At 47.7% G+C, this 26,094-nt stretch overlaps 1 protein-coding gene across 7 annotated transcripts in view; it reads left to right on the top strand.

Moving 5' to 3' along the window:
- The window catches only part of PDZD2 (PDZ domain containing 2), a 377,862-nt gene that overhangs the window by 231,874 nt on the left and 119,894 nt on the right, over positions 1-26,094 (top strand). Inside the window, exon 1 of one of the 7 annotated variants that reach the window (XM_084781104.1) lies at positions 13,555-13,785. The exons of the other annotated variants lie outside the window; for them this stretch is intronic. The gene's annotated coding sequence lies outside the window, so the exon portion shown is untranslated. Of the gene's footprint in view, positions 1-13,554; positions 13,786-26,094 lie in introns of those variants that run through there. 7 annotated transcript variants of the gene reach the window in all.

The raw sequence follows: 26,094 nt of genomic DNA on the forward strand, positions 1-26,094 counted from the left end.
TCTCTGTGCTGAGAGCTGAGAGCTGGAACCAGATGTTGTCACCGCATCTGGCTGATTGGCAAGTCAATGCCTCTAAATGTTCAGTGGCTACCAACCGTGTGATCCCTGAATTAAAAGCTGAGGAAATTCCCAGGTCAAGCATCACATATCCAAGCAGCCCTACCACAATAGAAACTGGGTTTCTTGTTCAAATTAAAATCACTAACTATTAAGACTTTTATTGCATGGTCCTTCCCAGTGAGCCAGTCTCACTTTTTTTTTTTTTTCTTAACACAAAATTCTTGCTTTGAAAACGAAAAATCACAAGAAGAGGGCTCAAGTCTCAGGGGACAACTATGAGACTTTGGAAGGACAGACTACAGATGTGTGAAAGGCAGATGGGATGGACTAGGTGCCGTTTTCCCAGATGAAGAAACCAGGCAACAATTCCGCCAAGGTCCTGTTGAAATCGAGGCTGCGCTGTGACAGGACCACTTCCCATCACAGAGTTGACACACAAAGCTGCTGAAGCAAGCCTGAATTCAGGCTAGCAGCCTCAGTGACTCTGACATTACTGTGCTTGTAGGGAGTGGGGCAGCATGAAATATTTATAATAGGCATGGCGGGAACTGGTGGACCTGGAGGTTCAGATCAGCAAACTGTAGGGAACGGAGGGAGCGTTGAGTGGCAGGCATTTACCTAGATGTCTGTGACAATCGGCTTTTCGGAGAGAATTGCTGTTTCTTTTACAAGTTCTGGTGGGCGTGTCCATTCTGCAGCCCACGGGGACCCAGAATAAGGTATGAATGCAGCCCAACACGAAATTGGAAACATTAACACAATTCTATTTGTCTTTTGGTGACTCCTTCTCACGGGTCTCCATCAGAATTTTACCAATGACAGTGCCGTGTTTTGGTGCTGAAATGTTGGGCATGTTTGATTGGGAGGGAGGATCATATAAATGAATAAATACAGGGCTGAAAGGCTGCTGGGTGCTTCTTAGGACTCTGCAGTGATGCCTGTGTTCTGGGAAAAGACATCTTCCTTGAATTTCCCAGTCCTTTGTTGATTGCCACTGCCAAGTCACTTGTATGTGTATGCAGGTGCTCATAGACACCAGAGGTTGCACTGGTTGCTCAACACCTTATTTATTGAGGCACGGCTAACCTGCTTGTTCTGGGGATTTCCTGTCTCTTCTGCCTGCATGCTCGGGATATAAGCAGGCTGGGACTTTCTTTGAGTTCTGGGGATCCGAACTTCTGGTCTTCCTGCTTGCACGATACGCCCTCCACCCTCTGAGCCATCTTCCTAGCCCCACAGATAGGAGCCCACTGGTGTGCAGACAAGTTTAGTGGGGACTTAGGCCCTCTTCTCAGAGCCTGTCCTGTCCCTATTCTGTCTCTAGGGAATATGGATTTTCGCAGTGCTCCGGCAGATCAGGGCTTTGTTCGTATACTCCTAAACATAGCTCTTGGGTTTGGTTGGTTTGGTTTGTAGGACAGGGGTTTATGTATCCCAGGCTGCATAGCTGAGGGTGATCTTAAACTTCTGATCATCCTGCTCTGCCTCCGAGCACTGGGATGTCAGGTGCGTGCCAGTATCCCCAGCGAGTGCGATGCTGAGGGACCATACTCATGCTCGGTGAACACTCCACCTACTAAGCTGCATCCGCAGCCCCGCCTTTTCTCTTTAAGGAATCTTGGTTGGAGGTTGGTTTGTAGGGGCAGTGACTATCAGAACCCATGTTGGAGAGCTCTGGAAAAATAAATGGGAGATTCGGGGTCCCCTGTACTCCTATTGATGGTAAATAGTCATGAAATCCAGAGACTAAGTGCAAATAACTGAAGCTTTTCACGTTGGAATTTATTTCTCTCTCTTTCTCTCTCTCTCTCTCTCTCTCTCTCTCTCTCTCTCTCTCTCTCTCTCTCTGTGTGTGTGTGTGTGTGTGTGTGTGTGTGTGTGTGTGTGTGTCTGCCTGTCTATCATTGGTTTTGCTTTGGGTGGTTTTCGAGGATAGAATCTGGGTTTGCAAAATACAAGGCCTTAATCATTTGTCCTAGAGCAGGATGCTGCTATATGTGTCTGTCTGGGGGCTGTGGGTACCCTGCTTAGAGCAGTCCTGCACCTTCTGGTGTTGCTCAGAGATGCCTGGCTATGTGCAAGGGCTCGCATCTCTATGTCACCTACCATGCTATGGCACTGTCTTATCAGTCCTGGGAGATTGCCTCTGCGTGCCTTCAGTCAGATGAAGAGGCCTCACTTCTCCTCCCATTGGGTCCCCCACTGCCTTTGAGTCAGAGGTGAGCCTGTACACCTGCCTTCCCTTGTGTCGCCTCATACCCTGGGGGCGCTAGCTGTCCCCACCCAGCAATCAAGGCCATGTGAGCAAGGTGTGGTGCTGTTTTGCCTTTTGAGACCTTTCAGTGTCCTAATCCAGATGGCATCTATTTTTAGGTTGGGCTTGCAGTGGTTAGACCGGGTCACTATTGCAAGGCCGTGACCTGCACGTGTTCAGTTGTTTTCCTGAGGGATCCCTGGATGTTTGTGAGTTAAACATTCAGCTGAGTGGTGATGCTGCCACATGCCTTAAATACCAGAACTCCAGAAGCAAAGGCAGGCAGATCTCTGTGAGTTCAAGGCTGGCCTGGTCTACAGACGCTGGACAGCTAGGGCTACACAGAAAAACCCAGTGTTGGGAAAACAAAAACAAAAACAAACTCAGTTTCATGTTAGTGTCCAGGGGCCTGGAGAGTAGAGGGGGCTGCAGGCTTGATGGGGACAGCGTATGTGACTGTGAAATAAAAGGGAGACATGAGCCTCTTATCAGAGTGTTTGTCAGAGTTCACAGAGGGCTCCATGTGGACTGGCACCATAGCAGACATGTGGCCTCATTTCTGTGTTCACAAACTCCATAGTGGTGTTGGCAGATATGGGTGCCATGTGCTAGCAAGGCATGAGGGCAGTGCTGAGGACTGGCCCTAGCTCCTGGACATGGAGGGGCACGGCAACCTGCTGTGGAAAGCAGAGGACACCAGGTGGAGGTGGCAAAGGAGACTGTAGTCTAGCATTTGGTGGCCATAATCAGAGTTGCTTAGGATACAGAAAAACTCTCAAGACATACAGAAAGAAAAGAGAAATGGTGGGAAGTTTTCTTAAGAAGTTAGAGTAAAGGTGCCCAGGAGGGGTAGGGGGTCCTTGGAAGAAAGGACAGAAAGACACCCTTGAGCTGAATGTGTCACTAATACACTCAGGTGGAAGTGCCAGTTTCCCATGATTCTCCGAGTGAGAACCAAAGGGCTTCCAGGGTTGAGAAGTCAAGACGGAGAAGGAACCATCTGATGCCATGGGCATCGTTCTGGGCATTTTAGAACTCTCTCTATATTAAAGCTGGCATATTGAACGGACAGCGACACCCATGCCTCCCTTCGGCTCTTAGAGATAGCGTACGTGTGAGTGCTTACATGTGTGTTCATGCACCATCCGTTTGCTGGTGCCCTCAGAGCCCAGGAGAGGGTCTCAGGTCCCCTGGAACTGGACTTAAAAGCAGTTGCGAACTGCCCAAGTGTGGGTACTTGGAACCAAACGCAGGTCCTCTGTAAGAGCAGGAAGTGCTCTGAACCACTGAGCCATCGATCTACCCCAGTCTTTAGTTAGGGTTTCTGTGACCAAAAAGCAAGTGGAGAGGAAAGGGTTTAGTCAGCTTACACTTTCAGATCATAGCCCATCATCGGAGGAAGTCAGGACAGGAGCTCAGGCAGGGCTGGGACGCGGAGGCAGGAGCGGATGCAGAAACCAGCTTACTGCCTTGCTTCCCATGGCTTGCTCAGCCTGCTTTCTTATAGAACACAGGACCACCAGCCCAGGGATGGCACCACCCACAATGGGATACCCTCCCCACCCCACCCCTGCCCCCCTGCCTCCCCCCCCCCCATTGATCACTAATTAAGGAAATGCCTTATAGCTGGATCTCATGGAGGCATTTACTCAACTAAATCTCCTTCCTCTCTGATGACTCTAGCTTGTGTCAGGTTGACCCACAAAACCAGCAAATACAACTCCTGAGCTTTTTTTAAGTAGAAGTGAATTCTGCTAGTTCAGGCTTATCTTCTGAATTTTAGAATCACTCTACTCTTTATGCTTCCTCTCTATGCTTCTTTTTCTTCTTTGCCTTTATCAGTAAAAGAGGAAGCAGGGCCTGCTTTGTGCCTGGCCAAGAACTAATTTAGACATTGTAAAAGCCGAGGGCCATTTTACCCCTGAGAAGGAAGGTGAAGCGCTCTTTCATCCCTGCTCCTGATGATGGACTGACCCAGGAGATGATTAAATGTCTCTCTGTGCAACTTTCTGGGCGGTGTTTCATGTCTCTCTTCCGGGGAAATCCCTGGTGATGTGTGACTCTGTTCGGCCCTTGTCAAGTACCCAGTGGCCTGATTGGATCTGGCAGCCCCTCTGGGAGCCGCTGAACACTGACTTCTGAGTCCTTTTACACTGCTGCTCGCTGAAAGTCCCGTTTCTTTCCCGGTTTCCCTGTTGTCACTTTCAATTAAGCCAGGAACTTCTGGAGCCAGGAAAGCCATGTGTAGTCTGGCTAGTGATGTCCATACGCTGAAATGGCAGAGAGGAAACAGATGGGACAACATCACACCACTGTAGCATCGATTGATCAGTGCACACTGTGTGACCATGGCCATGCTATACAGTACTATAGCCCAAGCTTGGCAAAGGCGTTGTCCTCTGTCTGAGGAGGCTCAGTAGTCACTTATCACGCCATAGCTAATAAGCAGGGGCTACTGCAGTCACTCATAATCATTTTGTTACACTCACTTTTTTTTTTAAGAGAAGTTAAGCACTGGGCATATATTTCCAATATACGCCCTTCATACTGTTTAGCCCCTCACAAACACTCCCCACCAGATGGTCACATTTGCTATCACTGGTAACTGTTACAAGGCCCACAGCCTTCTTTTGTTCTTATTTTGTTACTTTTCTGAGACAGAATTTTGCTACATAGCTCCCCTCCCCCACTGGCCTTGAATTCACTGTGTTGCCCAGGCTGGTACTGAGCTAGGTGCTTCCAGGTCAGCCTCAAGGATGGCTGGCGTTGGCACTGGTACCCCACCACACCCAGCCACCCACTTTCTTAAGTTGAGTACAAACCAGAGCAGCTTTACCGACTGGGGAGTCCCAGCAGGTTCCCCGCCTTGGCTGCCTGTTTGATTGGCAGAATTTGTATTGTTTCTGGGCCGCAGGCACACTCCATAGGGCCTTTGTTTCCCAGCTGCTTCAGATAAGGTTTAAGACCTGGAAGTCCCTCTCGCCTCATTCCCATGGGAAATTGCCTCCAATTATTTCTAGAAATTCTTCTTGTGGGAAGGAAAGGGGAGAAACAAATAACTGATTGTTTGGAGGCCCATGGAAAGAAGTTTACGTCGCGGACGCAGCTTCCTCAGCAGCTTCAGAAAGCTGCGGGTTTGTGAGTCAAGTTCCTACAACCGCCAATGCATCTATGAATCCAGGGAGAGCCTTAGGAGGAAAGAGGAGAGCGCTAAGTGCCTTGAAAGGGTAGCTCTGAGCCCAAGCATGACACTGAGTGGCATGTGGCCTTAGATAGATTTCTTCTCCCAGGGCCCCACCCACCCACCCACCCACCCTGCTCCACTGAGGGAGAAACCCTCTGATACCTTTTGATCATAATGGAGCTGTGGTAAACTCGGAAAACAGAATTAGCTTGAGATCTGGAAATTACACGCTGCCTGTGGCCAGCCGCTGAAACTAGGACCTGCCAGGGGTCCTGTGCCTTGCCTCTGTTGGGCTTGTGGAAAAGCATAGGAGAGGGCAGGGAGGGACGGGCTGAATAGCCACAGAAACTGGTCCAGAAAAGATTATTTTTTTTAATCCACAGAGGGTTTCACCAGCATTTTCCACCACACACTTGCAGCAGAGTCACGAGGGAGAGGGGCCTTTGTTGAATGTATACTCTGCACAAGCTCCCAAAGATGCTGTCTCTCCTCACAGCCAAGTGCTCTCCATGTGGTGTGTAGGTTCTCCACTAGTTTCACTTTGGAGCTCTGGTAGAATGAATGTGTCAGGTGTGCGTTTGGGGGCCAGGGATGGGTGGGGTAAGGCCTAAGGACTATCTGCTCTTCTGAAGGTGACTCTTCTTTACCCCCCCAAAGAGACTGGTGCTTTTCAGCCATGTCTGAAGGGAGCGTGCCTATCTTTTTCTCGTGGACTGATCTAATCCACATGATTTTGAAAGCCACCCGAAAGAAGACAGACAGCCCTGAGGACAGCTGTCTTTGTTGGGGACCCAGGTGCATGAGCCACTGTAGCATGTGTTTCCTGTTCGTTTACCTAACCTTTTCCCATCTTCACTCAGAACGGCTCAGTGAGGAGGCTGAGAATAGGAGAGCTGAACCAACAGGTGTGCCTGAGGGATGGGGACCCGTGGGGTGGGGTGGGGCTTTCCTATGTATAGTTGAGGTTTAATCTAAGTATCCTATGCCAAAGGAAGAAGAGGTCTAACAACAGAAGAGGATGTGAGAGAACATTTTGGGAAGCTCTCTAAGCGCTTGCTCCAGGAATATTAATAAATGCCATACAAATAGGCAGGAGTGGGAACTCCGTAAAAGGAGGTCTGGGCACAGCAGATAATGGATGAGCCAGTTACCAGCACTTTCTAAGCTTATTTGTTCAGCCCTGCTTGCATAGAGCATCTCCCTAAATGATATTTTATAGAATCTATTTTTAGAAAAACTAGATTAAGATCATTAGGAAAATGAGAAAGAGCCTTTAAAAAGAAAATGGAAAAAGACGGTTAAACCAGGGCTGGTGAGATAGAATCACTTGTTACTAAACCTGATGGCGGGAGTTTAATCCCTGGAACCCAGGTAAAGGTGAAAGGAGGAAATTGACTTCACCAAGTGGTTCTCTACCTCCATAAACACTTTATGGTTTGTGTATACCCAAGCACATGTTATACACACACACACACACACACACACACACACACACACATACATATGTGCGTGCACTTAGACACACACACACACACACAAAAATTAATTTTTAAAAGCAGATGATGAGCCAGGCTTGGTGGCAGATGCCTTTAGTCCCAGCACTCAGAGGCAGAGGCAGGCGATCTCTGTGAGTTCGAGGCCAGCCTGGTCTACAAGTGTGTCCAGGACAGCGAAGGATACACAGAGAAACCCTGTCTTGAAAAAAAATAAAAAATAGAAAGCAAGTGATGGGTTTTGCCCTATTTTATCATTTCCTAGGCATTATGGGTATGCAGGGTCCTACAAGGACAGAGAAGAGAGGCCGCTACTTAAATGTGTCCCAACATTTTCCTTAGAAGGAATGCCAGGCGGCCAGTGAGATGGCTAAGTCTGTAAGGGTGCTTGCCACCGACCCTGAGTTCAATTCCCAGCACTCACTTGCTGACCTTTGCAAGTTGCAAGCTGGCGAACCTGGCCAGGCGCCGTGTGACTCAGTGATCTGTGTTTGTTAGAAAGGTACTAGCACCTACAGTTCCCCGGAGGTGTCTCCTGCGTTTGTACGACCTGTTTCTCACTGACTTAGTATCCTGCACCCTGCCAGTGTTTACGCTCATGGTCCCTAACAGGAGGTAGTCTCAGTAGAGTGTACGGTAGTTTTCTAAGAACCCACGTGGCGCCTGCTGTAGCTGAGCCTCTGTTGTAAGAGGCTGGCTCACGTGTTGTGAGCTTTTCAGCAGCATCTCTGGCTTCTGCCACTAGGTACCAGTCGTATCCCTCCCTCCATCCCAGTCATTACAACTAAAACATGCTCGCAAATACGGCAGAGTCAAAGCGTTCCTTCATAAGAACCAACCTCGAGCAGCTGGCGGTATGTAACTCGGTGATGATCAGACACTTGCCTAGTGTGCGTGGGGCGCTGGATTTGATCCCCGATGTATGTGTATGCGTGTGTCTGTGTGCGCATACATAGAATCACTGGGACATAAGAAAGCATACATATTTGTGAAAAGGCAGGAGCCAATGTATGTATGTGTGTGGAAGTTTCTTTTTCTTTTTTTCCCGTGTGTGTGTGTATGTGTGTGTGTGTGTGCGCGTGTGTACTCATGTATATGTCCACAGGTGAGTGCAGATGCTCATGGAGATCAGAAGAGGGCGTTGAATCCCATAGAGCTGGGGTTACACGTTCTTGTGATGTAGGTTCTAGGAAACATGCCTGAGTCCTCTGAAAGAGTGGTATATGCTCTTATCCCCAGAGCTGCCCATCTCTCCAGCCCCAGGGTGCATGTTTCATAATACTGACATTGGCCTCAGATGCTCTGTGAAGAAACCGAGGCTTTATTCTATGCACAGTGGTGCATCAGCAGAGCATTTCAGACTGATCTGTACGCTCACCATCAGGTACCACTGTGTACATGATAGAATGGCAGGCTGGTCACGTAAGGAAATAAGGAGGAGTTAGGAATCAAGGTCTTACTGTGGCGGGGGGAACCAGGTACTGTGTGTGGCACACACCTGTAATCCCAGCACTCGTGGAGGCAGAGGCAGGTGGATCTCTGAGTTCCAGGCCAGCCTGGTCTACAAAGCGAGTCTAGGACATCCAAGGCTAAACAGAGAAACCCTCTCTAGAAAACCAAATAGATCCATCAATATATAAGTAAATAAAATGTGGAGGGGATACAAAGAGGGGGCAGCTGAGAGATTTAAGAAGTAGAGCTGACAGATTTAACTACAAGATACATAGAGGCTGGTCTGCAAAGTAAGTCCAGGACAGCCAAGGCTACACAGAGAGACCCTGTCTCGAAAAAATAAAAAATTAAAAATAAAATAAAATAAAATAAGATATATAGAGGCAAGAAGAGCCAGGTGACTCATTGGTTGAGTGACAGGACTGTGGCAACGATTGGAAGAGGGAACATTCAGAAAGAACGTGTTTGAGGCAGAACATGATGGATTTTGTTTTAGGCCATGATGAGTTTGTGTAGTTATTAGACATCCCAGGAGAGGTGGGCAGGAGGCAGACGCTGCTCAGAGCTCAGAGGAGAGCGGGCCACGGAGAGTCAGTGCACCCTTAGTCGCTGTAACTCTGCAGATAGAGGAGATTCAACATGGCAGAGACTACGTGGCAGAGCAGCTGGAGAGAGGGCTGTGCATGCTGGTCTGAGAATTGGACAGATCCCACAGCTGAGGCTGGGTCCAGGGAAGGACCAGCAAGATGGTACTATCAGTCTGCCAGATGCCCAGTGTGAGCGAGGCCGGGGCATGCCGGCTACGTGTGGATTTGAGAGGAGAGGCGCAGACTGCAGACCTGTGGGATTTTCTCTAGAAGTAGCTGCAGAGTAGCCTGGAACTGAGGCCAGGCCTCTGCTGCCTTGCACAGTCCAGTGTGTTCCCCCAATGGCTTCTACCTTATCACCGCTCATCACAGAACAGGGAGCCGGAGCACCGTGCTTGCTTATATTACAATGGCTTAAGGAACAGGTGGGGAAGTTCACAGCTGTTGTTTTCGAGGCCACTTATGAGGTTTGTTTCGGTTTTTTTGGTTTTTCGAGACAGGGTTTCCCAGTGTAGCCTTGGCTGTCCTGGACTCGCTTTGTAAACCAGGCCGGCCTCGAACTCACATCAACCTGCCTGCCTCTGTCTCCAGAGTGCTGGGATTAAAGGCATGCGCCACCACACCTAGCTTGCTTACGAGTTTTATCTAATGGCGTGTGATCCTCTTTTCACTTTTTTGTGTGATTTTTGTAATCAGCATAACAGTTCTTCTAGAACTGGGAAGATGGGGGGGAAGCCAGGTTTCATTGGTGTTCTAAAAAGTACAAATACATTACTGCTTCAAGCTCTTTTTTAAGCACATTCACATTGTTGTGCAAACATTCCCAGCAGCTGTCTCCATAACTTGGGGTTTTGTTTTTTTTTTCAAAACAGAAACTCTGGGCGGGCCATAGGCTAGGATGCCAGCACTTGGGAAGCAGAGGAGGAGGATGGCGAATTTATTGTGGGCACATAGTACATCTTGCTCATCCATTCATCCACAGACAATTAGCTTTGATGCTTCCACTATGTGGCCTCTGTGGTCAGTGCTACTTGTACATATGTGTGTGTGGTGGAGTTAGTGTAGTTACAGAGGTATGTGCGCACGTATGCTTGCGCGTGTGGAGGTGAAAGAAACCTCAAGTGTTGTTCTTCAGGCACCAACCACCTAGGGGTGTGTGTGTGTGTGTGTGTGTGTGTGTGTGTGTGTGTGTGTGTGTGTTTGCTTGTAAATATATAAATACAATCTGCTCAGTCTGTTTGGTGTTGCATATATACATTAGGGGACCAATCCATGGGGAAGACGGTTTCTCCGAAGCCCTATGAGATTTCCCCACCCATGATAAAATGTCTATCAGTCATTGAGCTTGTTCAAGTTTTCCTTAGGCAGCCATATCGTTGAGGTATCGTGGGTGAGCCTTCCCTGTCATCTCTAGGAGACACACCCACGTAGCAAATGTTCCAATCCTCTGCCTCTTACAGTCCTGTGAAGTCCTGTACTCTAATCTCAGCACCTTCCACCAGGGAAGCTTTCTGCCTGCCTGGGCCTGTCATGTCCACACAGTGAGAAGGTGTGAGGAACTGGTCTTTAGGGTCCCTCTCAGGTCACTACTACCGTAGGAAGTTGCTGAGGACTTACCTCAGAGGACAGGGATGGCGAGGTGGCTTGTGTGGGGTTCTTACACTTGCCCCAGGGCAGCGTTGTGAGTAAACGCAGCAGCAGTTCCCCTGGAAGCAAAGCTTCACACTATACATTTCTCTGATGAGAAAACGTGACAAAGGTGGGAAACTGGTTTTACCATAGATTTTTGGCAGCCCTAACAAACTAATAGAATATTCAATAGACAACGTACTTATCACTGTAACTGAAGTTTAATTCATGGGGCAAGAACATGTTGACCCCATTTTCTCCACTGCTTTAAAAAGTAAATATAAAGGACCAGGCTTCCTTCTTATGGTAAAGTCAGTGTAGGAGAGTGGGCCCTCCCAGGGTAGGGGTGGGGCAGGTTGGCTCTCTAGACTTTGAGCTGAATGCCAGGCATGGGGAACTGGATGCTTGTCCTCCAGTGGTCTTATCCGACCCACTAGTGAAACAGCACGGGCGCCCTGACCATAAAGACAAAGTCACCTGAGTGTTTCTCAAAGATGTGCTGGCTATGAGGAGGACCAGAACTCAGAGGATGTGTAGTTTCTTTCTTTTTTCTTTCTTTCTTTTTTTTTTTTTTTTAAGAATTGGTCTGTCTATTTTATAGCTCTGCCTGTTTGGAAACCACTGTGTAGACCAGGCTGGCCTCGTATTCAGAGAGATCCACCTGCCTACCTGCCTACTTTGTTATTTGTTGTTGTTACTAAAAACTTTTAAAAATGTATTTAAGTATATGCATGTTTCCCCGCATGCATGTCTGTGCCTGCAGAGGCCAGAAGAGGCCATTTGGTGCCCTGAAACTGGAGTGAAAGACAGGTGTGAGCTGCCGTGTGGGGGCTGGGAATTGAACCCGGGCCCTTTAGGAAAGCCATGGAGCCATCTCTCCAGCCCCGATATACTGTCATTCTTAAAGTAGTTTTGAAAACTGAAGAACTTCTGAGGTAACTAAAGACAGGTTGTGACAATATGTAACTTGTAGGGGCGTGTGTGTCTATATTGGATAAAATTCTAAAATAAATAGACAAATTAAAGAAGATGGATGCCGTGGGGTCCTGACTTTCTGGAAGTGGACCCTGAGAAGAACTAGTAAACAGAAGGTGCTTTCCTTCTGTTAAATCTGCCTCGCTGTGGCTGATGAGAGCTTTGTTAACGTTGTGGTAACAATACACCGTTTCCTTCTGAATTGTTCATGTGTCCTTTCAGGCCTTGGGGCTGCCAACAACCCTTGTCTCTGGCCGGACTTGCAGAGACCCCCTCACTTCATTGTAAAGCAAAGCTTTTCCCATAGAGGAGAAATGATGTTATGTGTGTGCTGGTTTGGGGGGGAGCCTATTTTGTAAAGTTGTATTTCCTGATTGTGCCCCGATGAGAAACCAAATCATCTCTGCTGCTGCTGCTGTCCTCGCCAGGGCTATGTGTTCTCATCAGCCGTCTCTGCATTTGATAGACGGCCTGAAATAGAAGATGGGATTACATGGATTAGAGAAACGGATATTTGTTGTCATGGTGACAAGTTGCTTTTCTTTTTTTTTAAACACTGTTAAGATTAGTTTTAATGTCCGTCTCTCCCCGCCCCCTACAGTTTAGCAGGAGAGCAGATGAGTTGGAGAGTCAGACCACACAGGGGATGTTTGTTTACTGGGCAATCCCATTTGTACCACAATCAAGCAGCTTCTAGCATCTCCAGTCTTTGTACTTACTCTCATCATTTCCACCTTTGCTCAAGTCATCTTGTTTCTCATGGACCACCATTGTGCGGCCAATGGTAGAATGCTCTCCTGAGAGTGAGATCACATGATCTCCAATGGCCACACTGGCCACACCCATCCTTTCCGTCAGTCACGCTGCCCAGCTCTCCAACCTGCTAGTCCGTCCGCCCTGTTTTTTGGAGTGAAGATTAAAATGAGGTGCTGTCCTGGTACAGCCTTGTGCGTTATCCCCAAACGAATGGACAGGGATCCCGCGTTGGCCTTCAGTCAATCCTGTAGTCACCAGTGCATGCCTTGTGCTCTGACGGCCGCCCTTCAGCACACAACACGGCCCTCGTCACGGTGCTTCACCAAGAGACATGCGGGGTGGGGGATGGGGGGAGGCGTTCGGGATCGGAGGAGGCCGAGAGAAGCAGGGGGCACCACAGGAGATGCTGACGCAAACCCTCAAGTAGCCCTTCCTTAGCAGTGAATTTCATTATGAAACAAATTCCCTATTTTTATATCCATTTGAATGCAGGTTTTTCTATCCACCCACCCCCCTTTCTGTGTGTGAGAGTGTATATATGCACATTCAACTATGGGGTCAACACCACCAGCTGGCCATTGAGCTCAAGAGGCCCCCCCCGCCCCCCCCTTTCTCCGCCTCCCAGTCCGGCAGTTACAGATGTGTGCCACTGCACTGGCTTTTACATGGCTGCTGCCATTTCCCACTCAGCCCCTCAGGCTTGCGTAGGAATCATCTTGCCCACAGACCACCCTATTAGCCCTTTAATGTGCGAAATATACTCGGCTCCTTGTGAAGCCCTAGGTCACTGACTGGATGGAAAGTCTCTCCGCTCGCTTCCCGGTGTCACATTTTTTAGTGGATGTAAAATACACACTTGGTATATTTTTGTTGGTTTCCCGCCTGAAATCTTGGGTCTGCTACCTCTGTGGTCTGCTTCCACATCCTAAGCTGTACTTTGCTGAGGGCAGAAGCTGACCTATAGAAGAACGCCTCCCGTGACTACTGCCTGGGGCTGGTTTCCCCCGTACCATCCCAAAATTAAACTGGTTTTCAGCAGCCTGGATTTCACACACCGGCAGAGCCGTGTTTGGCGCATTCCTTCCCCGACACGGTTTAGCTGGATGTACTCATAAATGAAAAATGATCTGAGTGCTGCTGCGGGTGGGTGGGGCCCTGAGTTCAGCAGGTGAAGCCGGCGGAGAGTCTCCGCGCTCAGCAGAGCATGGAGCGCTGGCTGGCAGGAAGTCGGAGCACGCACTGGCATGGCTCACTCTTGTTGCGGATAGTTGGTAACCCTCAGTGAAGAGCTGAATGGAGAAGGGAAAGAAAACACAGCGAACTTTGGTAACTGGCCTGGGCAAGTGGCTGCTGGAGCCCCGTGGAGAGAGTTCACCTGACCAGCTCACGGTGCAGGTAGGAAGCAGGCATGAGAGTGAATCCTAGGTCCTCTTAGCCACAACTTCTAACTCCCAGTGGCTTTTTTTTTTTAATTAAGTATTTGAGAAATGAACAAGAAACGACATGAGCAAACTCAGCCTGAAGTGTGCTGATACTGTTCAAGACAGTTTGACAACCAACCGACCGTCTCAGGCTAAGGGAAACTTTTACAAATGAGTCAGGGAGGATCACGGAGCGTGTAAGTTAAAACCAGCATTTAACTTGGCAGCCGAGAAGCAGCAGGCACTGCTTTAGAACAAATTCTTGGAAGACAGTTGACCAGAAATTGATTTTTTTAGGCTTGAAAAATAATTGCTACTTTTTTTTTTTTTTTTTTTTTTTTTTTTTTTTTTATAGTTCAGAACCAAAGAAAGGGCTTGCTAATTCCTTCTGGCGTTTGTGCTCAAAAGAGGTGCTTGGCTAACAGCTGAGGGAGATCCAGAAATTGACAGAGATCCAGAGCAGAGCTCTGGTGTGCTGGTGTTTTCTCTGAGGAGGCAGTCCATCTCTGGGTAGCCTCTTAAGTCAGGAAGGGAAAGCCATGAGAAGAAACAGTGTGGCTCCTGAGTATTTGACAGAGGTGAGGTGGGTAGATGGAGGGCTGACAATTGTCGCGGTGACGTCCTCACACCACGAGGACAAGGAATGTTCTACTGGGGCCAGCCATGGCTGCAGCCACCCAGGAGGGAAGTTGACAACATTTGCTTTGTGCCTCCTGTGATGGTAGCCGATCTCAGAACACCCTCTCTGTGGTGGAGGCATGGGACGGTTGATAAAGAGAAATAGAACGGAAATAAAAACCCAGCCCCGGCCTGCAGAACCATTTCCAGACCTTGCTTCTCCCGGTCGGTACCAGGGCTGAACTGACAGGTCTTCCCGCTCCCATGAAGAAGTTGGGATGCTGTGAAACTGAGCTGACCTGGGGTGGGTTAGAGCATGGTTGCCGTGACGTGAGCCTCGGAGGTAGGTAGTGAGCTGCAGCCTGGATCTGAGAGTTGAAGGCCTATACGAGCCACAGAGCTGTATCTGAGAAGGCAGCCGCCGTGGGAGCTGCTGACTGGAAGGCTATCATCCATGGCCAGTAGTGGCCATATTTTGTAGTTTTGTATTTTAGGCCCAGTGGAGCTGGGTAGCCACACCTTATCACTATCGCTGCTTTCCCACCCGGAGTGTGTCTCAGCGTTCCACAGCCAGCGTATATGGAAAGAGGGAACCTTTCAGAGGCATTTAGGGGACCTCTCACTCCTACTCTACTGCCACAGCCTTGCTCTGTCTTGTCTGGGGTTGTCTCCCACCCTTCCTTCAGCCTGATCCCCCCCCACACACACACACACCATACTCTGTGTAGTGACTTCATTTGAGCAATGGAACCAGCCCATTATGGAGGCAGTTGGGCCAACAAACTATGGCCCAAGAGCCAAGTCCAGCTTGTTCTAGCCTGTTTTTTTGTTTTGTTTTGTTTTATTTTGTTTTAATATGGCCTGGGAGCTAGGAATGTGTTTGTACATTTTAAGGAGTTGGAGAAACAAAGACAGATACTTCCGGCCTACAACACCTAAAGTATTTGCTCTCTGACCCCCTTAGGGGAAAGTCTGTCTTTTAACACCCTGTTTCTCTATAATCTTGAACAGTGTGTACAGCAATCGACACAGCTCCTTGTGTGTGTGCAGTAGTTTGAATAAGGGGCTGTTTTGGAAGCTGTTTCTTGGTCTCTGTTAAATGGCGCCGCTGCCTCCAAAAGTGTTGTGGGGTAGGGTCAGGGGTCAGGAAGTTGATGAAAGTATGACAGGGGAAGTTCGTCATCAGTGGAGTAGGTGACTAAGGTTGGGTTTTCTTCCCTCCGTGGTTTGTGAGCCACATGTTGACTGGGGCATCACTCCTTTCACCAAGTCAGTGCTGGCCAGACTTCTGCCACTTCAGTATTTAGCAGTGGTACTTTAGAAAAGATGCTCTCTATAATAATATGTGTACGTGTCTATACACTATGTGTAAGAAGTTAGCTGAATATGGTTTCTCACTTAGTAAAAGTTTTCCTTATGAGACCCAAAGAACACTTAGTGAAAGCCTGCCAGCCTTCCCATGAGCACCCAGTTCTGTATGTCACATACTATTTCATTGTTACTGTCATTTCTCATAAGGGAAAAGAAAAACCCAGTGACCTTGCTCATGTTCAACTTGTGTCAAAACTGCAGGCCTGTATCCAGAGCTGCCTTCTGTAAGTAGCTTATTGTCCACTGCAGAAACATGGGAAATCTTTCCCGAGGGGTTCCCAGTTTGACAAGGGAAACAAAATGCTGGAGATTAAACTTTTTTTTTCTACTAGAACATTTCAATCCTCCTCCTCCAGTATTTTAAAACTGAATGTTGTCGGTAAAGAAGGGTCGGGGCGGAGCTTAGCTTGACAGATGAAAACTAGGGGCAAAGGGTGAAAACATGACCACTGCTGTCCCTCCTGGGAGGTAAAGACTGAGAACAAGATGGCGCCTGTAACCCCCGAGGAGTCAGGTTGTGGGAGCCAGGAGGGCTGGGTCATTAATCCACCATGGGAGCAGGCTGAGCCTCGCCTGTGTTTAGCAAAGGGGTTGGCTCTCAATCTGGAGATTAAGCAACCTGCTGTTCCTGTATGCCCTGGCATTTCAGACAGTCAGAAACCTGCTTTACATAACTGTTGCAACCCTACTGGAAGCCAAGGCACTGAGCTGGGGCACCCCAGGGAGTTCAGGGAGCTTGCCCAGAAAGGCTGGTGCTGTGTGGCCCACCATTCTTGGTTGGGTGGGTCAGCTCCTGTTCCCAGAGGGCCTCCTTCCTGTGAGAATGTACATCGAGTTCCTTAGACTGCATGATATCTCAGGGTCAGAAGGGACCTTTTCACTTCCTGTCTTTTTTTTTCCCCCTGAGACAGGGTTTCCCGGTATAGCCATGGCTATCCTGGACTCGCTTTATGTAGACCAGGCTAGCCTTGAATTTATAGCAATCCGCCTGCCTCAGCCTCCCAAGGGCTAGGACTAAAGGTGTGTGCCACCATGCCCAGCTCACTTGTTGCCCCTTTTAAGATGAAGGCCGCCCAGTGTGTGTCTGTGTACTCCCTGCAGTAGGGGCAAGAATACAATGCAGGAGCCTTCCAGAGAAGGGAACTCTTGACAGCTATGCCTTCTCTCAGGGGATGGAGAACAAGATGACGGCCTTCCTGCCCACTGACCTGGCATCTACCCTATGACACAGGGGAAGGCACCATGTGGGACACCACAGGATGGCTCTTTTGGTGGCTTTCTGGCCCCCATTGGCATGTCTGCCCCAAGTTGCACTGATATACTCCATCCGGGTGTGACTGGGCGCAAGGACACACTGGGATTCCCTCTCCTGCGAGTTGGGCCCTGAAAGCCGGTGACTTGGGACTCCAGATGGATCTACCTTCCCTGTCATTTCTCCCTGAACCACCAGTTCACCTGCATTTATATGACAGGACCAAAAGTGCCTCCTCTTGTCTGGCAGACAGAAGGATCAACACAGAGTCTACAGTCTTAGTAATACCAGGTTTTAGATCTCTTGTTTTCCACGGTGGGTTGCAACCCCCTTTGGGGGTCAGATGACCTTTTACAGAGTCACCTAAGGCCTTCAGAAAGCACAGATATTTATATTATGAGTCACAACAGTAGCAAAATTAACAGTTATGAAGTGGCAACAGAATGCTTTTATGGTTGGGGCTATCACAACATGAGGAACTGTACTAACGGGCTAGCATTAGGAATGTTGAGAACCACTGGTTTAGAGGCTATTGGCTAAGTTTAACATGGGCCGCAGGAGGACCCGTTTCTCTGCCTTTCTAATTTCAACACCAATTCCCCTCCACTCCCAACATAGGGGAGAAGAACCAAGTTGCATGTTAATAGAAGGTACTAAGCCTTTGTTTCCATCAGATGCAGAGAGTGGAGGCAGACAGGACGCAGTTGTAGGTTGACTTTAAGGTACTGGACCAGCCTATTCTTACATTGTATTTTCTCAAGACCTTATCTCCCCAACAAAAAATTAACTTCTGCAGGTAACAGTTGAGAATCTCTAAACAAATCAGAAACAAGTGGGAAACTTTGAGGCAGGGTGAGCAACAAAATGCAAGTATGGCTGTCTTGACCTTCCCTTGAGTGACACTAGTTCCAGAGTCTGGTTATATTTCTTTTGTTTGTTTGTTTGTTTTTTGTTTTTGAGACAGGGTCTCTTTGTGTACCTTTGGCTGTCCTAGACTCACTTTGTAGACCAGGCTGGCCTCGAACTCACAGCGATCTGCCTGCCTCAGCCTCCTGAGGGCTGGGATTAAAGGCATGAGTCCCACCACACCTGGTTTGTTATTATTATTATTATTATTGTTGTTGTTGTTGTTGTTGTTGTTGTTGTTATTATTATTATTATTATTGTGGTTATATTCTTTTTTAAAAATTATTTATTATTCTGCATGCATGTATACCTACATGCTATAAGATCACATTGTAGATGATTGGGAGCCACCATGTGGTTGCTGGGAATTGAACTCAGGTCCTCTGGAACAGCCGTCAGTGCCCTTAACCTCTGAGCCATCTCTCTAGCCCGTGGTTATATTCTTAATGGGACAGCAGCCCTTCTCTCTTGCTCTTTCTTCCTATCTCTGCCTTTCTGAGGGAAGTGCTCCTATGCTGTCCTACTCTGAAGTGTTCATATGTTGTCCCCTACCTTCTGGCCTCATCACCAAGAAAAGCGTCAGCCTTCCAAAACCACTAACGTTTGACTAGCCAGATTGCACTTTGCCTTCAACTTGCAACATTTAGCCAGACCATTGCCTGTGGGGTTAGAGTACTGACTGCCAGTGTTGCTGGCTTTGGGAAATACCATGTGGATCTTATTGTAACCGAACCAAAACGGTTTGGCAGAAGAGCAATAAAGACCTGGAAGGAAAACAGAACAAAACAAAACAATTATGTTTAAGTGCTGCAGAGAAAAAGGTGATAGCAAGAAAGGATGCCACTCCGATGTGTAAGGCACAGGCCACAGCTTGCTTGGCTTCAGTTTGTCCCTCAAGTGAGCCGAGCAATGTAAGAGAGACCGAAACACTAAAGCTGAGAAACATACCTGTGTACATCTTGGTGCCCGTGGGTTTTTATTGGGGTCCCACTGGCCTGACCAAACTCTGTGACCAACTCTGTCAGAAATCCTCCTGTTTTCATTGAATAATAGATAGGCTGTTCTTTCTTTATTCTTTGACACTTTCATAGACGTTGTGCTGGCTGGTCTTATGTCACGTAGAGTTATCTGAATGACAGGAACCTTAATTGAGAAAATGCCTCCCTAAGACCCAGCTGTGGGACATTTTTTAAATTAGTGATTGATGGGGAAGGGTCCAGCCCATTGTCATGCCGTCTCTGGACAAGTGGTCCTGGGTTCTATAAGAAAGCAGGCTGAGTAAGCCATGGGGAGCAAGCCAGTAAGCAGCACCCCTCTGTGGCTTCTGCATCAGCTTCTCCCCTTCAGCATCCTGCCCCTGTTGGAGTTCCTGTCCTGACTTCCTTCAGTGATGGAATGTGCTGTGGAAGTGTAAGCCAAATAAACCCTGTCCTCCTCAACTTGCTTTTTGATCATGGTGCTTTGTGGCTGCAGTAGAAACCCTAACTAAGACAGATTTGTACAATGTATCTTAGCTATCTCAACCCCACCCCACCCCCTCCAGCTTCTCCTAAACCCCCTAGTATAGTTCTCGTCCATATTTATGTCCTCTTTTTTCCCCTAGCTCACTGATAAAGAATAATTCTTTATTAGTTTATTTGGATGATTGTTTTGAGACAGTGTGATGTAGCTCAGGCTGGCCTCAAACTCCCACTGTAGCCGAGGATAAACTTGAACTCCTGGTTCTACCTCCCAAGTGCTAGGATTACCCAGTATGCCACCGCCACACTTGCCTTTGCATAGATATTCTTTTTTAAAAAGATGTATTTATTATTTATATAGTATTCCGTCTGCATGCGAGCCAGCAGGCCTGAAGAGGGCACCAGATCTCATTATAGATGGTCGTGAGCCACCATGTGGTTGCTGGGAGTTGAACTCAGGACCTCAGGACCTCTGGAAGAGCAGCCAGTGCTCTTAACCACTGAGCCATCTCTCTGCCCTACGTAAAATTTCTAAATTAGTTTGTTAGGGCGGCAGTAACTGAGCGTCACATCTTAAGTTACTTCAAACTCTTAGGAGAGGTAAAGCCATATCTGGCAGCTCATTCCTGTAATTCCAGCGCCTAAGCAGCTGAAGCAGGAGAATTGTCATAGGCTCTAGCATGTCCTGAGCTACAGGAACAGAGAGTTCCAGGACAGTCTGAACTATAGGATGACACTCCACCTCAACACCCCCATGGCCTTTCAGTGACTTATATTTGTTGTCACCTATACTTGCAAGGCGGGGATCTTAATCAATTTTAGGTCTTTTTTCCTATGGGATCTTCATCCATTACAGAAGCAACACCTAGGTAAAACCTGAAGTATCAAAGCCAAGGTCCCATGCCTTGCAAATAGTCACCTTTCTAAGCCGGTGACAGTGACTATCCCAGTGCTAATTTCTGTAGCAAGCTATGGCAGATTCTTGCTATATGTGGCCTGCCACTACAGTCACTTCTAACTCTATTGCTAGGGTTGTGTCTATAGAAACAGAAGCAAGAATTGTGTGATTGTAAGAGTGATGTCATGAAATGGGCTCACGTGATCAGCCACAATAGCCATCTGCAGCAAAGGGCCAGGGAAACCTCCAAACAAAGCCTAGAGTTCAGTAACACAGCCCACAAGCTCCAGTAGTGTGGTTGTGCACGTCCACATTCAAAGGCTAGGAGTCCATGGCAGCAGTTGCAGAAAGAACACAATTGCCCTGGAAGAGAGGAGCAAGCAAGAGCAAGCATCCCCCTGTGGCACCACACCACCACTACCACATGCGTCATAGGGGTGGAGGGCTGTACCCAAGCCCAAGGTGATCTTTTCACTCAGTTTGTTGGTCCCCATCAATCCTCCCTGGAAAAATGGTCACAGACACTTATGGACACTTGCTTCACTGATTCTCTAGGTAGCCTTCAAGCCAAATGCAATGACCCAAATTAACTGCCCCAGGCTATGAACCCTGTAAGGGTGACCAGTAGAGACCTAGATAACGATTGTGTGATGAGCCAGTATAGGGTGTTCACACGATGTGGTTTAGAAGTTCTTTCAGGTGAGCAAACTTAAGTAAGAAAGCTCATGTGAGCGCCCTCCCTCTCTGCCCCCTCCCCCATCGTGTGTGTGTGTGTGTGTGTGTGTGTGTGTGTGTGTGTGTGTGTGTGCGCGCGCGCGCGCGCGCGCGCGCGCTCATATGTCCATGCCTGGAAGGAGATGAGCTGCAGATTGGAGTTATTTCACAATGTTCCTATGGACCTGAAACAGGACTGTTAATACATTTAAAAATTGTTACATAAAGCTGTGTCTCAATCTGTAGTTTTTTCTTCTGTTTTATAAACATATGGCCCAAGCACTCCTGGGATGTACTTTTTCTAAAACAAGAATGTCTTTTTGTAGCTGTGGCTAGCTCTGGAGGCATTCATGTCATGTGTCGGAGGCTCCCCGAGGCTGGAGTGCTCAGTTCCCCTTTGCTTTCATGGCACTTTGGGTGAGGGGAAAATAGCCCGCAGAGCAGCTTTAGATGCCCTGGGCATATGATTTTGAAATGCAGAGACAAATTGATTTGGCTTTTCCTGATAAAGAATCTTATTTTGAGAAGCACAGTTGACATGGCTGGAGGGAGTGTCATTTTCTCTTGGTGAGAAAACCACCCAGGAAAGATGCTTATGGTCCAAAAGACTGAGAGCCTGTCCCAGGAGGGACAGTTAAGAGCTCAGTGTCAGCCATTGCTGGAAGACTACCGTTGCTTGGAAGTTGCTATGCCAGGGGAACAGCACATTTCCTTTGAAGTGGGATTATTTGGGTTGTTCTGTGTAATGCGTTCTGACTGCAGCATGACATCCTTGCTTCGGAAGTATTAGAAGGCAACTTAAAGTTGGCTCTACAGAGCTCAGCTGTAAGGGCTCATGAGGAGGAGGCCAGGTAAGCCTTCATGGTAACTGCAGTGGCTATCATCTGGGGAAATGATTGGATGAACTGATAGATGGGTGGATGGCTTAGTTAGGGTTTCATTGCTGTGACCACGGCAACGCTCCTAAGGAAACCATTTAATTGGGGCTGCCCAACAGTCCTTGTGCCAGGAAGCACAGCCAGTGTGTAGGCAGACATGGTGCTGGAGAAGGAGCTGAGAGTTCTACATCTAGATGGGCTGGGGGAGAGAGAGAACAGGAGAGATGCTGGGCATGGCTTGAGCATCTGAGACCTCAAAGCCCACCTCCAGTGACACACTTCCTGCAACAAAGCCAAACCTACTCCAACAAGGCCACACCTTTTAGTAAACCCTATGGGCCTATGGGGCCATTTTCATCAAATCACCACAGTGGGAGTGATGACTCAAAGAAAGGACACAAAAGTAGTTTTTCTACTTCTGGTAGATGCAGGCACTATAGTATAGTAGCATTAGAAGTGGCCACGTCTTTGCCACTAGTTGAACTGGCACATGGTGTGTGAAACAGGTTTCAGTAGCGTCTGTCATCACTCCTGTTTTGTCAACTAGGCCGGGACACCTGTACTTCTAGCATTCTTCAAGCTGAGGCAGAAGGATCTCAGGTTTGAGGCTGGCCTGTGTATTACTGGGACCCTGTTTCACCAGGTTTGGGATGAGGGGGTTAAGGATAGGGAGTCCAGGACATAATTTGCTGCCATAACTTCAGATTTAATGTGTGAACACAGTAGCACATCCGAGTTATGGTATTATATATTCTTGAATACTCATGGCATTGTATTTCAATTTAATTGGTTTTCTTTGTAACTCTGTATTTTATGCATATATGTATGTGTGTATGTGTGTGTATGTATGTATGTATGTATGTATGTATGTATGTATGTATTGTTTTAATTGGACTGAAGAGATGGCTCAGCAGTTAAGAACACTTGGTGCGACGGCTGGAGAGATGGCTCAGCGGTTAAGAGCATTGGCTGCTCCTCCAGACATCCTGAGTTCAATTCCAAGCAACCACATGGTGGCTCACAACCATCTATAATGAGATCTAATGCCTTGTTGCTTTTCTAGAGTACCTGAGTCGGTTCTTAGCATCCATATTGGGTGACTACAACCACCCAGGGCTCAGACATTCTCGTCATACCTCCTCGATATACATATTCTCTCTCTCTCTCTCTCTCTCTCTCTCTCTCTCTCTCTCTCTCTCTCTCTCTCTCTCTCATACACACACACACACACACACACACACACACACACACACACATACACACACACCCCACAATTTTTTAAATACTGTTTTAAGACTTTACTAACTAACCAAGAGAAATCCAAACAAAATAGGGAGGAAAAGAAGAAACCCGTATCTTAAATGCTACACTACTTGGTATGTGTTTAGATTTTTATCTGTTGGGCATAAAAAAAAATTAACCAAGGACACTGTGGTGTGTTCTAGCCTATATCACTGGAGAACCTTTAAAAAAAAAGTTTGCTTGTTTTTTTGTTTTTAGTATGTCTAGGGTAGGCCTGGGCGTTTCTGCTTTTCTAACAAGTATAGAGTGACCTGGCCATGGCCTACAGCAGTCCAAATGAAGGGTTCACTTCCTGAAACTCACTTTCTGTAAGGTTAATGTATGTCGGTGTGAGTAATAGCTTAGCTGCCTTAATTCCTGCAACAAGTGGAGGTGTCCCAGCACGGGGAAGCATCAGCGGAACCCCAGCAGTCTACGTCACCTACCTCAGAGGTCTTATGTTGCCTCGTCAGAGCCCAGAGCCATGGCCAGCTTGAGACGCTAACAGGGAGGCAGGGAGGCGGCACAGATGGTGAGGTAGGATAGCAGTATGCATATGTCTCCCCATGTGACTAACGCAGCTGCAACTCAGAGGGTTGTGTCCTGAGCTTTCCCGGACAGGTGTGCACCACATGAGCCGTGACCTGTGAAGCAATGCTTGTCTATAGCTGGTTACCTCCACTCACGTGCCTGGAAGAAGGCAGCATTACCACTAAAACTGTGAACCGTGTGCGGGCCAGATGCTCTGGACCGTGCTGTGTGGCTGCTTTCCCGAGGGGCGTTTGATTAAGCTTATCATTAGATGATACAGGCTGTGTACCTCTGTAGGATGTTTATAGGCACTTACTTAAGGGTAAGGCCATTTGCTAGCAGGCTGAACTTACCACAACCCAAGCAAATCTCTCTTAATGATTTATCCCAGAGGCCCCAGATCTGACAGGCCATCTCCCCGGGGTGCGTGCCAGTGGCTTTGGGGAAACTACTTAGGTCACAGCCAGCTGTGGTTTCATGGTGTAGCTACAGATGTCCAGAAATCCAATTTTGTCTGTACAGTGGAAGTTCTCAGTTGCCTGGAGACCGACTGACACTAATCAGGTCCCATTGACCCTAGCATCATCCATGCCCAGCCCGGCTTATTTATAGATTTCCAATAAGGGAAGAAATCGTTCCTGTGGCTACATGTTTCTGCCGTCTTCCTTTTGTTGTTGTTACTTCGGTCATCTTAAATCGTGTCTTCTCTGGAGAGAGATGCTTATCAACGAGGACTTCCCACGGAAAGGTCTTAAGGGATGCTCCAGGAATCAAATTGTTGTGTCCGTTGGTACTCCCAGAGCTTAAGAGTCACACCAGAATCCTGAGTGTGTACACTGCCTTTACTAGATTCTCTGCCACCCGCCCTCCTTCACCAACCCCATTTTTTCCTTTCCCATTGTTCTTCTTTCCATGTGATTGCTCTCCTGGGTAGGATCTGGGCTTTTTCCTGGGCACCCTTGTTTTGCTCAGTTGCTTACTTACTCATTCATGGAGGATTGTCTCTGAGGAGAGGAAATGGGTAGGAGGGGGTGGGGGTGGGGCCCTTTACCATGTGATTGTTAACTATTCAACCCTTTCTACTGTGTGGCAATCCCACATATCCCTAAGAGTCCCCACTGCCCAGAAGACCCTCGTCCCTGATACACGTGCTGTCCTGTAGTCATGTGCCACTTGACCATGGTTCAGTCAGTGACTGACCACACGTACTATGGGGTCTCTTAAAATCATACGGCCCAGTGACATCATAGCCACTTTACTTTGAATAAGCATTACGATGTCCACACCAAGACAAATTTACAAAATCCCTTTGGGGCTTGAATGACCCTTTCACAGGGGACACAGGGTTTGTGTTTGTTTCTTCTTCTTCTTCTTCTTCTTCTTCTTCTTCTTCTTCTTCTTCTCCTCCTCCTCCTCCTCCTCCTCCTCCTCCTCCTTCTTTTGGTTTTTCGAGACAGGGTTTCTCTGTGTAGCGTTGGCTGTCCTGGACTTGCTTTGTAGACCAGGCTGGCCTTAAACTCACAGTGATCCACCTGCCTCTGCTCACCCTTCCTGCACCCCCCCCCCCCAACCCGGTGTGCTGGGATTAAAGGTGTACTCTACCATGCCCAGCCTCATAACAATAGCAAAAAAAAATCAGAATTAGTTATGAAGTAGCAATAAATGTAAGTTTATGGTTGGAGAGTCACCACAACATGAGGGAGTATATTGAAGGGTCACAGCATTAGGAAGGTTGAGGACCATTGCTCTGTATGGAATCTATACGCAGAAGCAACACTTGCTTAGGACTGACAGCCTCTGGGGGCAGGGAGAAGGATCAGGACTCTGATGGGGCCCGTTCTCATTTCCTGACTACAGTGGCTGTGTCAGCCATTGATGAATCATCTCACACCCTCTGATTTCTGTCACTTTCCCACCATACTCCAGAGCAGATCCTACAGGTAAGCAAGTGTGTAAACACCCGAAGACATTGTTCTGTATACCGGACGGCAGTGGGTGTCTTTCTTCCCACCTCTGTTGTCCTGGGTGGAAAAATAAATAAATAAATAAATAAATAAATAAATAAATACCTTCTAGCTCTAGACTTTCAGAATGACATAGGATTTTTGTGTTCCAAGTCTGACTTGAAACCAGACAGTTTTTAATATGTGTGACAAGCTGCTGCAGATGTTCAATAAACATATTCCCTGTAAAATATAGCTTTATTCATTTCCCCAGGAAATGATCCTGCTTGGCTGGGAAGAGATAACTTATTTCATGGTAATTAGTCTCAGTGTTGAGCATCCACTAAGTGTCTGCCAGAGTCGTATGGTTTACAGACAAGGCACAGAGAGCAAATGTGTATAAAATATAAAGGATGAATTCAAAGTAGAAG

This window comes from Acomys minous, assembly GCF_964271855.1.
Source record: "Acomys minous genome assembly, chromosome: 5".
Taxonomy (NCBI): domain Eukaryota; kingdom Metazoa; phylum Chordata; class Mammalia; order Rodentia; family Muridae; genus Acomys; species Acomys minous.